Source organism: Oncorhynchus keta, chromosome 10 (genome assembly GCF_023373465.1).
Source record: "Oncorhynchus keta strain PuntledgeMale-10-30-2019 chromosome 10, Oket_V2, whole genome shotgun sequence".
NCBI classification, from domain to species: Eukaryota; Metazoa; Chordata; class Actinopteri; order Salmoniformes; family Salmonidae; genus Oncorhynchus; species Oncorhynchus keta.
In genome coordinates this window covers 74,075,064-74,085,800 of record NC_068430.1, presented here as the reverse complement: position 1 = coordinate 74,085,800, position 10,737 = coordinate 74,075,064, and the positions used below count along the sequence as shown (strand labels likewise).

At 42.9% G+C, this 10,737-nt stretch overlaps 1 pseudogene across 1 annotated transcript; it reads right to left on the bottom strand.

Annotated features, from left to right (window-relative positions):
* Positions 1-979: 979 nt before the first annotated feature.
* On the bottom strand, positions 980-7,259 carry LOC127932354 (volume-regulated anion channel subunit LRRC8C-like; annotated as a pseudogene). The gene is made up of 3 exons (XR_008144933.1): positions 7,115-7,259; positions 4,793-4,926; positions 980-4,524 (listed from the first exon to the last, which is right to left on the bottom strand). The product of XR_008144933.1 is annotated as a volume-regulated anion channel subunit LRRC8C-like (transcript).
* Positions 7,260-10,737: the final 3,478 nt, after the last annotated feature.

Here is a 10,737-nt window from a genome sequence, read left to right as displayed (position 1 = left end):
CCTCATACTGCTACAGTATTACTACAGTATAGTACTGTCAGCTGACTCCTCATACTGATACAGTATTACTACAGTATAGTACTGTCAGCTGACTCCTCATACTGCTACAGTATTACTACAGTATAGTACTGTCAGCTGACTCCTCATACTGCTACAGTATTATACAGTAGTGTCAGCTGACTTATACTGATACAGTATTACTACAGTATAGTACTGTCAGCTGACTCCTCATACTGCTATAGTATTACTACAGTACTGTCAGCTGACTCTCACAAGCTACAGTATAGTACTGTCAGCTGACTATTCTGTGATTAAAGTATAGTACTGTCGGCTGACATACTGCTACAGTATTACTACAGTATAGTACTGTCAGCTGACTCCTCATACTGATACAGTATTACTACAGTATAGTACTGTCAGTTGACTCCTCATACTGCTACAGTATTACTACAGTATAGTACTGTCAGCTGACTCCTCATACTGCTACAGTATTCGGCTGACTCTCATACTGATACAGTATTACTACATACTGTCAGCTGACTCCTCATACTGCTACTCAGTATAGTACTGTCAGCTGACTCCTCATACTGCTACAGTATTACTACAGTATAGTACTGTCAGCTGACTCCTCATACTGCTACAGTATTACTACAGTATAGTACTGTCAGCTGACTCATTCTGCTCATATAGTACTGTCAGCTGACTATACTGCTACAGTATTACTACAGTATAGTACTGTCAGCTGACTCCTCATACTGCTACAGTATTACTACAGTATAGTACTGTCAGCTGACTTCTCATTCTGCTACAGTATTACTACAGTATAGTACTGTCGGCTGACTCCTCATACTGCTACAGTATTACTACAGTATAGTACTGTGTACAACCCTTTATAGTGCTGACCTTAGATTCAGCCCTAGTTTATTGGTTGCGTGACTCACAAGCTGAAAAGGTAGTGAAAAAAGGGATGACAACAACAAAGGAATAAGGAAGCTTCACTTGGGTCCACGTCATTCACTCATTACAGGTGGATTGTACAAACGTTGTGTAATACATTTGTGCATTGCCTACCAGTGTCATCATTGTGTTGTTGTGGTGTACTACATTGTCAAATAACACGTTTCACTTTGTGACTGTACTGCAGTGTATCATAATGAAGCTTACAGTATTACTGTATATGATTAGCTAGTTGAATTGGCCTCCATCTAGTTTCAACTGATATGCATAAAACACAATGAAAAACATTCATTCAATCAGTTACTCTCCAAGTCACTCAGTTAATGTGGGAAAAGGTCAACCTCCCAAGGCACCGGCATTGAAAAGATTTCACTCTGCGTTTGTCACATCTCCATGACAGTGATACAAGAACCCTTTGTATGAAACAACCAGTTGAACAGGATACAGGATCCCCATCTCTTTTCCCCGCTGGCTGGATGCAACTGAAGTTCTCTCTTTAGAGATCTCAGAAATATATGATTCCTCTAGCCATACACCACTAATCTAGCAGGTAAATCAATTGAACAAGAGAGGTATAATCTTTGAGAAGAGAGAAACTGATATTAGATGTTTCCCTCCCACTACCTTGTATCATGTGTGTTCATATCATCCTCCATCCTTTCTATGGCATAAAACAGTAACTCACTTTGCCAGTTTTTCTATGTAAACTTAAGGCTCTAATCAATCCATATCATGGAAATTCAGAGTTAGTGGAGGCTGCATTAACGGTAAACTTTGCATTGGTCAGCTCAATCGGGAATAACCTTTACAGTATTTCTAGTGTGCAATACACTTCAGTGATACAGATGGAATAGTTCCCTTAACAAGCCTGCAAGACAGCCTTCATGAGCAACGATGTCCAAGCCACCAGCAAGTTAAATGAACAAAGAGAATCATCATATGACATAGGGATGACTTTTCATCAAGGACAATTTGATAGACATCTTTGTATTAAAAAACATGTTTAAAAGTACAGTCATGGCAATAAGTAGGTGAACATGATTTGAAGAGGATTATATATATTATATTTGCTAATTATTATATTGCTATACTGTATGTCCCTCCAAAAGGTCCTTTCTTGAACCATATATGCTACGGTATGTCCATAGTTCCGTCCTTACATGTCCTCTCGTACTTTTGGGCTCTTATTTGCCTTTAAAAAGTGAATCCCTCATGTCATCACAACTGCAAATCCACTCAGAGGTCCAATCCTTTCCCACAGAGCTGACATCTCTGACCAATCAAGTGCAACCAAACCTGACCCTTTATCCTATCTCTCAATTGTTGTCAGCGGCCTATGCACCAGGAGGAGTAAAAAGCCCTTTAAAGTAAGCAAAGTAACTGTCTCTCAACTGTCTTTCATCCTGCTCCGTACATCCGACGGCAGTAGATCCAGCAGGTTGTCCTCTACCACAAGATTACTGGTCTTCAAAAGGGGACAGTCCCCTATCTCCGGAGGTAGAGAGTCTAGTCTGTTCCCCTTGAGCTCCAGGCGCACTAGCTGGGCCAAGTTAGCCACCCTGGGGCTAAGCGAGAGCAGGCAGTTGTTTCCCAACGCCAGAGTCTTGAGCCTCTTGCAGGAGAACAGCGCCTCTGGCAGCTGTTCCAGGGAGTTAAAGGCTGCTGAGAAAAACTGGAGACTCTGGAGTATCCCTACCTCGGCTGGTAGCGATGTGAGCTGGTTGTGGGACAGGTTCAAGTGCCGGAGCTTGGTGCAGTAGAAGAGACGTGACGGAAGTTTCCGGATCTTGTTCCAACTGACGTTCAGCGTCTCTAAGGACTTCAGCTTAGCAATGTGCTCAGGGATGTAGGTGATGCCGTTGTGCCAGAGACGAAGAGTTACCAGGCGCCGGCAATGTTGTAGACTCAAGATCTCCTCTACTGTCGTCAGCTTGTTTTCCTTCAGGTCCAGTTCCTGCAAGCTTGACAGGCTGAAGACCGCGCTGGGGATGCGCTCCAGCTCACATCCTATCAGCTCCAGAGAGGCCAGGTTGGTCAACTTCTTTAGGCTGCTGAAGGCTTGTAGTTTGAGGCCCTCATTATAGATGCAGAGACGCTGGAGGTTGACTGCCACATCCCCAACACTCGGAGGGATCTTGGTTAGGCGGCTGCGAAGCGTCAGGACTCTTAGAGCTTTGAGTTCTCTCAGGGAGTCTAAGGTTGCACTGCGGGAGAGTTCGTGGGTCAAAGAGCCACTCAGGTGGAGCTCTTCGAGACTCTGAAGTGTGTACATCCACATTGGTACCTGCTCCAGTCCTTCAAAGGCTAGCCGGAGGACCTTGAGGTTCTCTCTGAGGTGGGTCAGGGCAGCCAGCTGGAGCTTGGCAGGGCAGTGGATGAGGGACAGCTCCTGGAGAGAACCTAGCTGGATAACACTGGATGAAATAGTCACGTTGTTTAGCAGCTCCAGTTTGAGAGATTCCACTTCAGGGACATCGAAGACGGTGTCGGGAGACCCGGGAGCATGAAGAGATGGAGTTCCTGACGGTTGTCGGCGTTCCGGGAGAGGCGTCCCCGCAGCTTCTTGCCGGGCCACTCGTGGTTGAGGTTGACCTGGCGAAGACGGCTCTCGCTGACCTCGGAGAGGAAGACGGCGAAGCGTTTGGAGTAGAGCGCATCGTACTGGTCGCTGAGATGGAGGAGGAACGCAAAGTCGTTCTTGACGTCTGGGATGTCGTTGATACCCGTCTCCAGCCTAACATGCTCAAAGGAGTACTCTTTAAGAGGTCGATGGAAGAGCCAATAGAGGGTGTAGATGCACAGAAGTCCGTAGACTCCCACAAAGCAGATGTAACAGTAGCACAGCTTGGAGAAGAGGTGGGCTTTGGTGTGGTTGCAGCAGTAGATTTCGAAGCCGGTCAGCTCTGGAGGAACTGAGCAACGAACTACAATCTCAATGTTGGGGACCAATGCAGCGCTGTAACAGGTGATGAGGACGAACTTGAAGACCTTGAGGGAGGTCTGGAGAACGTACATCAGATAGAGCAGATCCGCCTCCTCCACATGAGTTCTGAACTTCTTCACCTTCTCGAACAGAGCTTTAGCCTGCTCCCCTTCCTTCCTGTCCAAGAGTGAATCCGCTGCCTGTAGTTCCGGGTTCTTCTTCTCTGGATTTGACTTGATGGATGACTGCCGGAGAAGTCCCACCATCTCCTCCTCCGCCCCTGGCTCACTGTCCGGCGAGGCAGCGAACGCCGATGCCATCGACTTCGAAATGGTGTTCTTCCTCCATATCACCATCTTTCCTCGCCACGCTCCTCAGACACCTCACTCAGCGCCCGGGTGGTCCATGGCGAGTCGAAACACTTCCCCAGGATGGTGACAAAGATCTCGATCTTGGACGACGTCCCAGGAACTTGAACCAGAAGCTGCTGGCCACCATGAAGATCAATGTGTGGATTACCACCAGGTATGGGAAGTACTTGCCGTACCAGTGCACGGCCTCGTTCGTAGCAGTAATGGTTGACGAAGACGTACTGGTGGATGTCAAGGTTGTTCTTGCGTCCGTACACCTCCCGGATGATAGGGCTGTAAAAGAAGAATTTGGATAGTCCCTCTGTAGATGCTGTACAGACTATCAGTAACATTTCAACTAACTATCTACTGACCTCGCTCTAACCCAAAAACTATACTCTAAACGTAAACCTTATTCTAAACCTAACCCTAACCTTAGCAAGAAGTTGCTTATCAACAGATCCAAACTATCCAAATAGACATGTGTCTTTTTGCTTTATCTGGCCACCGGATTTCCCACCTTGGGAGCTAGGATTCTAACCTCTACCTCTAGGCTACCTACCTGACGGGCTTGACTAAAGTATGGTGCTCCCATGTCTCGTTCTCGCCGTGGCTGCGGATGTGGCTGCAATCGATGGCCTCTGGAGTTGAGCTGGCGAAATGGCTGGGAAGGCAGGAGATCTTCTCCTGGGTGAGCTATGATGGAGGGAAAAAGAGAAAGAGAAGAAGAGTGAGTGCTATTGGAAAGATTAGGCAATGGAACAACATGCAGAGTAGCCACCTACATAACATAAGGCTTAGATTTTGGGATCTATTTCTTTCCTGTTCCAGTTGATATCTAACAGACATGGGTTCAAATAGTATTTGTTTTCTTTCAAATACCATTTGAACCCAGGTCTGATATCAACCAATGATTAGGATCGTGTGATGAGAAGATGACATATTAAATACGGAGTTAGTGACCTGCTTCCAGGGGAAACATTGGTCAATTTAACAGCGGCGGTGCTAAATGCATATAGGGGAAACACTAGTTAATGTGTCTCTCTTTTCCCTTCCCACTTGGAGGTCACCACCACTGATAAGAATGCTTTGTTACGTGGCAGGGAGTAGATTTAAACAGGACACACTAATCCAATCTCAAATGTTTTCATTATCCAGGGCCAAATGCTTTCTACATGTGATTGTTCATTAATTTACTTTTTAAGTTGTCCTCACATATCACTAATAACAGGTAAACTTATTCAGGTAAAATTATATTTCATTTACATAAAGTAAGTAATGCCAAGTATTTTTATTTCATATACTGTAGGCACTCCTATTCTTATCGCTACAGGCTACACACCGACAACATCTGTCAAGATCCAACAGTTCCATTAGGTGCTTACATTCAGCTGTTGCAATGATGCCCCGGGGGCTAACCTGCTATGTGCTTTAAAGACGCACTCCAGCTATCTTTTGAATTTTTCCTGTTGAAAAACAATATCCCAAGAATAAATTCAGTAATATACACACACTTAAGGGTAAAAAAAAATGTTTTTGAACAAAATAGTATTTGTTTTTAGATAAAACGGCAAACTTCAATAATTACCCTGACTGATGTCATCGGCCTCCATAGCCTCAGGAAGTAAAGGTGCTGAGGGTGCTACAGCACCCACTGATAAATCACAACAAAAAAACTACAAATATTCTAAGAAAAATACCCCCCCCCCCTCCGATTAGAACGGTGCCTTACGAATGCTTGACTTTCTCAGGTGGGTCAGCCTGAACTTAAAATGGATTAAATTGAGATTTTTGGGGTCACTAGCCCACACACAATACCCCAGAATGTCAAAAAGGAATGATGTTATTTTTCTTACAAATTAAGTAAAAATGAAAAGCTGAAATGTCTTGAGTCAATAAGTATTCAACCCCTTTGTTATGGCAAGCCTAAATAAATTCAGGAGTACAAATCTGCTTAACAAGTCACATAATAAGTTGCATGGAATCACTCTGTGTGCAATAATAGTGTTTAACATGATTTTGGAATGACTACCTCATCTCTGTGCCCCACACATCCAATTATCTCTAAGGTCCCTCAGACGTGCAGTGAATTTCAAACACAGATTCAACCATAAAGACCAGGGAGGTTTTCCAATGCCTCACAAAGAAGGGCACCTATTGGTAGATGGGTAAAAAAACAAACATTGAATATCTCTTTGAGCATGGTGATGTTATTAATTACACTTTGGATGGTGTATCAATACACTACAAAGATACGGGCGTCCTTCCTAACTCAGTTGCTGGAGAAAAAGGAAACCATGAGGCCAATGGTGACTTTAAAACAGTTACAGAGTTTAATGGCTGTGATAGAAAACTGAGGATGGATCAACAACATTGTAGTTACTCCATAATACTAATCTAAATGACAGAGTGACAAGAAGGAAGCTGGTACAGAATATAAATATTCCAAAACATGCATCTGTTTTGCAACAAGGCACTAAAGTAAAACTGCAAATAAAATGGAAAAGCAATACACTTTTTGTCCTGAATACAAATTGTTATGTTTGGGACAAATTCAATACAACACATTAATGAGTACCACTAATGGTATGGGTATGCTTGTAATTGTTAAGGACTGGGTATTTTTCAGGATACAAAAGAAATGGAATGGAGCTAAGCACAGGCAAAACCCTAGAGGAAAACCTGGTTCAGTCTGCTTTCCACCAGGCACTGGGAGATGTATTCACCTTTCAGCAGGACAGTAACCTAAAACACAAGGCCAACTCTACACTGGAGTTGCTTACCAAGAAGACAGTGAATGTTCCAGTTTTGACTTAAATCTACTCATCGTTCAATGAAAATGTATACCTTCATTGGTGGTTCGTTTGTTTGAGTTTAGTCTTACCTGTAAGGTGCATCCGAACACTCCGATCATGAGCATGGCGATACATAGGTATTCCGAGAACACATCCCACCATGGCTTTAGAACCCGGAACTCGGGGTTCTGTGATGAGGCAAAGTTCGGAACTCAGTTACTGGTATCATCCTGATCACTGTAGCAAAGTGAGGAAGAAGAGAATGCAGAAATAATGACAAAGTGACCAGTTGAGCATTAAAACAAAAATAAGCATATCATAAGCAACATAATGTATGGCTTTAGTTATAGTCACTATATTACAAAAAAATCCATGTTTAAGGTTATAGTAAGCCTGCCCCACAAGATGCTGGTTGACGTTTACTGTCATGAATTTTGTCCTGGAGGCAGAACCGAACGATTTCTGCTATATGGGCAAGCTGTAAAGTCAAAATTGACTATATTGTAAAAATTAGCTTTTGGTCTGTATTTAAAGTTAGGGTTAGGGAGTAGGGTTAGCAGTGTGGTCAAGGTTAGGGTTAAAATCTGATTTTATGTCTTTGTGGCTGTGCCAGCTAGTGACCACTCTGCAGAGCTGCCTACAGGGTGCCCCAGTATCTGTGCGTTAGAGACCTTTCTAGCACCCAGGAAGCTCCGATTCAAACTCTTATTCACCAACTCTGCAAGAGTTATAATGTCAAAATATGTTTGTTACTCACCAGAGTTTCGCTGAGCGACTATCTTCATTTACCCCCCGTTACGGCCGGTAGGTACTTTCAAAAAAGGTCTAAGTAAACATTTACAAGCAACCTTTTTTGGAATTGCATACCGGCCGTAACGGGAGTAAATGAAGATAGTTGCTCAGCGAAAATTTGGTGAGTAAAGAATGTGAGTAACAAACATTGCCAATTTATTAGGTACACCCATAGAGTATTGGGTCGGGCCCCGCTTTGCCTCCAAACGGCCTGACTTTTTTGGTGCATGGTTCAATTATTGCTCAATTGCTATCAAGGGACCTAACATTTGTCAGGAAAAAAATTCCCCACACCAGTACACCACCGCCACCAGCCTGTACCGTTGATACCAGGCAGGATGGGGCCATTTTGTTTGTTGCACCATTTTCTGTAAACTCTAGACAGTGTCATGCGTGAAAACCCCAGGATGGCGGACGTTTCTGAGATACTGGATCCGGTGCGCCTGGCACCAACGATCATACTACACTCAAAGTTTCTTAGCTCACTCGTTTAGCCAATTCTAATGTTCAATCGGACAGTAACTGAATGCCTCGAATGCCTGTCTGCCTGCTTTATACAGCAAGCCACAGCCCCGTGACTAACTTCCAGGGCAAGATTCATGACACTAAATGTCAACCTGCTTTGAAAACTCATCTGACACAAAGACTGGATTATAAGCAACATGTCTCTACCTGATAATAACCTATAATTTAGGAAGAAATATTTATTTTGTGTTTTCAAAAGGGGTTGGGGAGGGAATAGAATATCTTTCTCCTGAGGTGTCTCCTACAGTATCTATGAGCCTTGCATGGGAAAATGAGGGGCCGGCCTGTAGCCGGAACTCTAGTCCAAAGTGGCCAAAGTACACTGAACAAAAACATAAACGCAACATGTAAAGTGTTGGTCCCATGTTTCATGAGCTCAAACAAAAGATCCCAGAAATGTCCCATATGCAATAAAAGCTTATTTCTCTCAAATTTTGTGCACAAATTTGTTTACATCCCTGTTAGTGAGCATTTCTCCTTGGCCAAGACAATCCATCCACCTGACAGGTGAGGCATATCAAGAAGCTGATTAAACCTGTGTGCACACAGGTGCACCGTGTGCTGGGGACAATAAAAGGCCACTCTCATGGCCTGCATACACACCAGACATTTCACCCATTGAGCATGTTTGGGATGCTCTGGATCAACGTGTACGACAGCGTGTTCCAGTTCCCGTTAATATCCAGCAACTTCATTCAGCCATTGAAGAGGAGTTGGACAACATTCCACAGGCCACAATCAATAGACTGATCAACTCTATGTGAAGGAGATGTGTCGCACTGGATGAGGCAAATGGTGGTCACACCAGATACTGACTGGTTTTCTTATTTACATTTTGATTTATTTATTTAACTAGGCAAGATCCACATCCCTACCTTTTTTAAAGGTATCTGTGAACAACAGATGTATATCTGTATTCCCAGTCATGTGAAATCCATAGATTGGGGCCTAATGAATTTATTTCAATTGACTGATTTCCTTATATGAACTGTAACTCAGTAAAACCTTTGAAATGTTTGCATATTGTGTTTATATTTTTGTTCGGTATGACAAGACAACAATGGCTGATCAACAGAGGTCTCTAAGGAAAGTGATACAGTTGAGGTAATCATATTTTGGGTGTTTTAAATTCAAGAGGTACATGACCATTTCACAACAGGCTTAGTAATTTTGTCTCCCTCCTGTCAGTGTATTTAAAGCAAATAGCCTAGCTAATGACTGAGAATGCAACTATTTCATTCTGAAAACTTTACTTATATTGACCAAAACCATAAACATTTCAACATGCTTTGTGAAAGTAGCCTACACTTTTATTGGGTAGCCTGCCTATATTTTTTAAACGGACACTTTATGACTCATGTATTACAGTACACTACACAATGAATCAGGAAAATACAGCTTATTGCACGAGACAATTTAATTCACAGTTCGTTATGGCTCCTGCCATTCCTTGTGAGTAAAGCATCTGTCAGACAAAATTGAATACACAATTTTCGTTTACAAAAGTATGAGTTCACATAATATATTTTCAAAACAATTAATGAGTTATTTTTTAAGTTCAAATGTATGAAATAAAAAGAATACGTTTAAAGAACCAACAGTTCTCAAATATTTCTGATATGAATTGTTTCAGAGCGGGCAATTTACCTGAGCTCGTGCGAGATCCACGGGGGTAAGTCCGCGAGTTGCCCTCCTAACAAAAAGTATCAGAACTCTGACCCATCGCTGCCAGTCAAGTCAATTGGCTATTGAGGCGGGGAAATACTTATTGTTTTCGGCTTTTAGTCGATGACAACATGGACCCAAGTTTAAGTTTGAGATAGTTGTTTGAGTGTGAGGTCTCGTTCAGTAGCCTACCACGCCACACAGGATTGTCGAAGTTCATACAGGTAATGCAAGCCTTCCGCCTCCTAAAATACGTACGACGCGCCGACGCTTAATCTCCCTTTGACTGGCCCACCCAGTGACAGTGTGGCAAAAAAAATTATACGGATGTGTCTATTTTTTGCTTACATAGGCTATTAAATAGGAATGTCACCTTGACATTGATCTAGAATGAAGAGAAGTGCATCATCTTTATTATTCAGCATTTTTTGTTTCTTCCTTGGTCTGTATAGTCATTTATATAACTCAACTGTATACTTTTCAAGGAGCGGAGTTGCGATGAGGGTCGGCAGAGTGTACCTCCGACTACATTGAGTCAGTATCAGTCGATACTTGCAGAATTGCCCATTCTTTAATGTGTACCTTGTAACTGTTTGGCCTGTGTAACTGAGTTATTTTCTTTGGGTGCTGCAACCAGTAGTAAAAAAAATAAAAATAGCATTTTACGCGACCTCCACCAAGGGAGCCATTGTTAACAGAGAAGGAACAGCTTAGTTTTGGCAGGGGATGC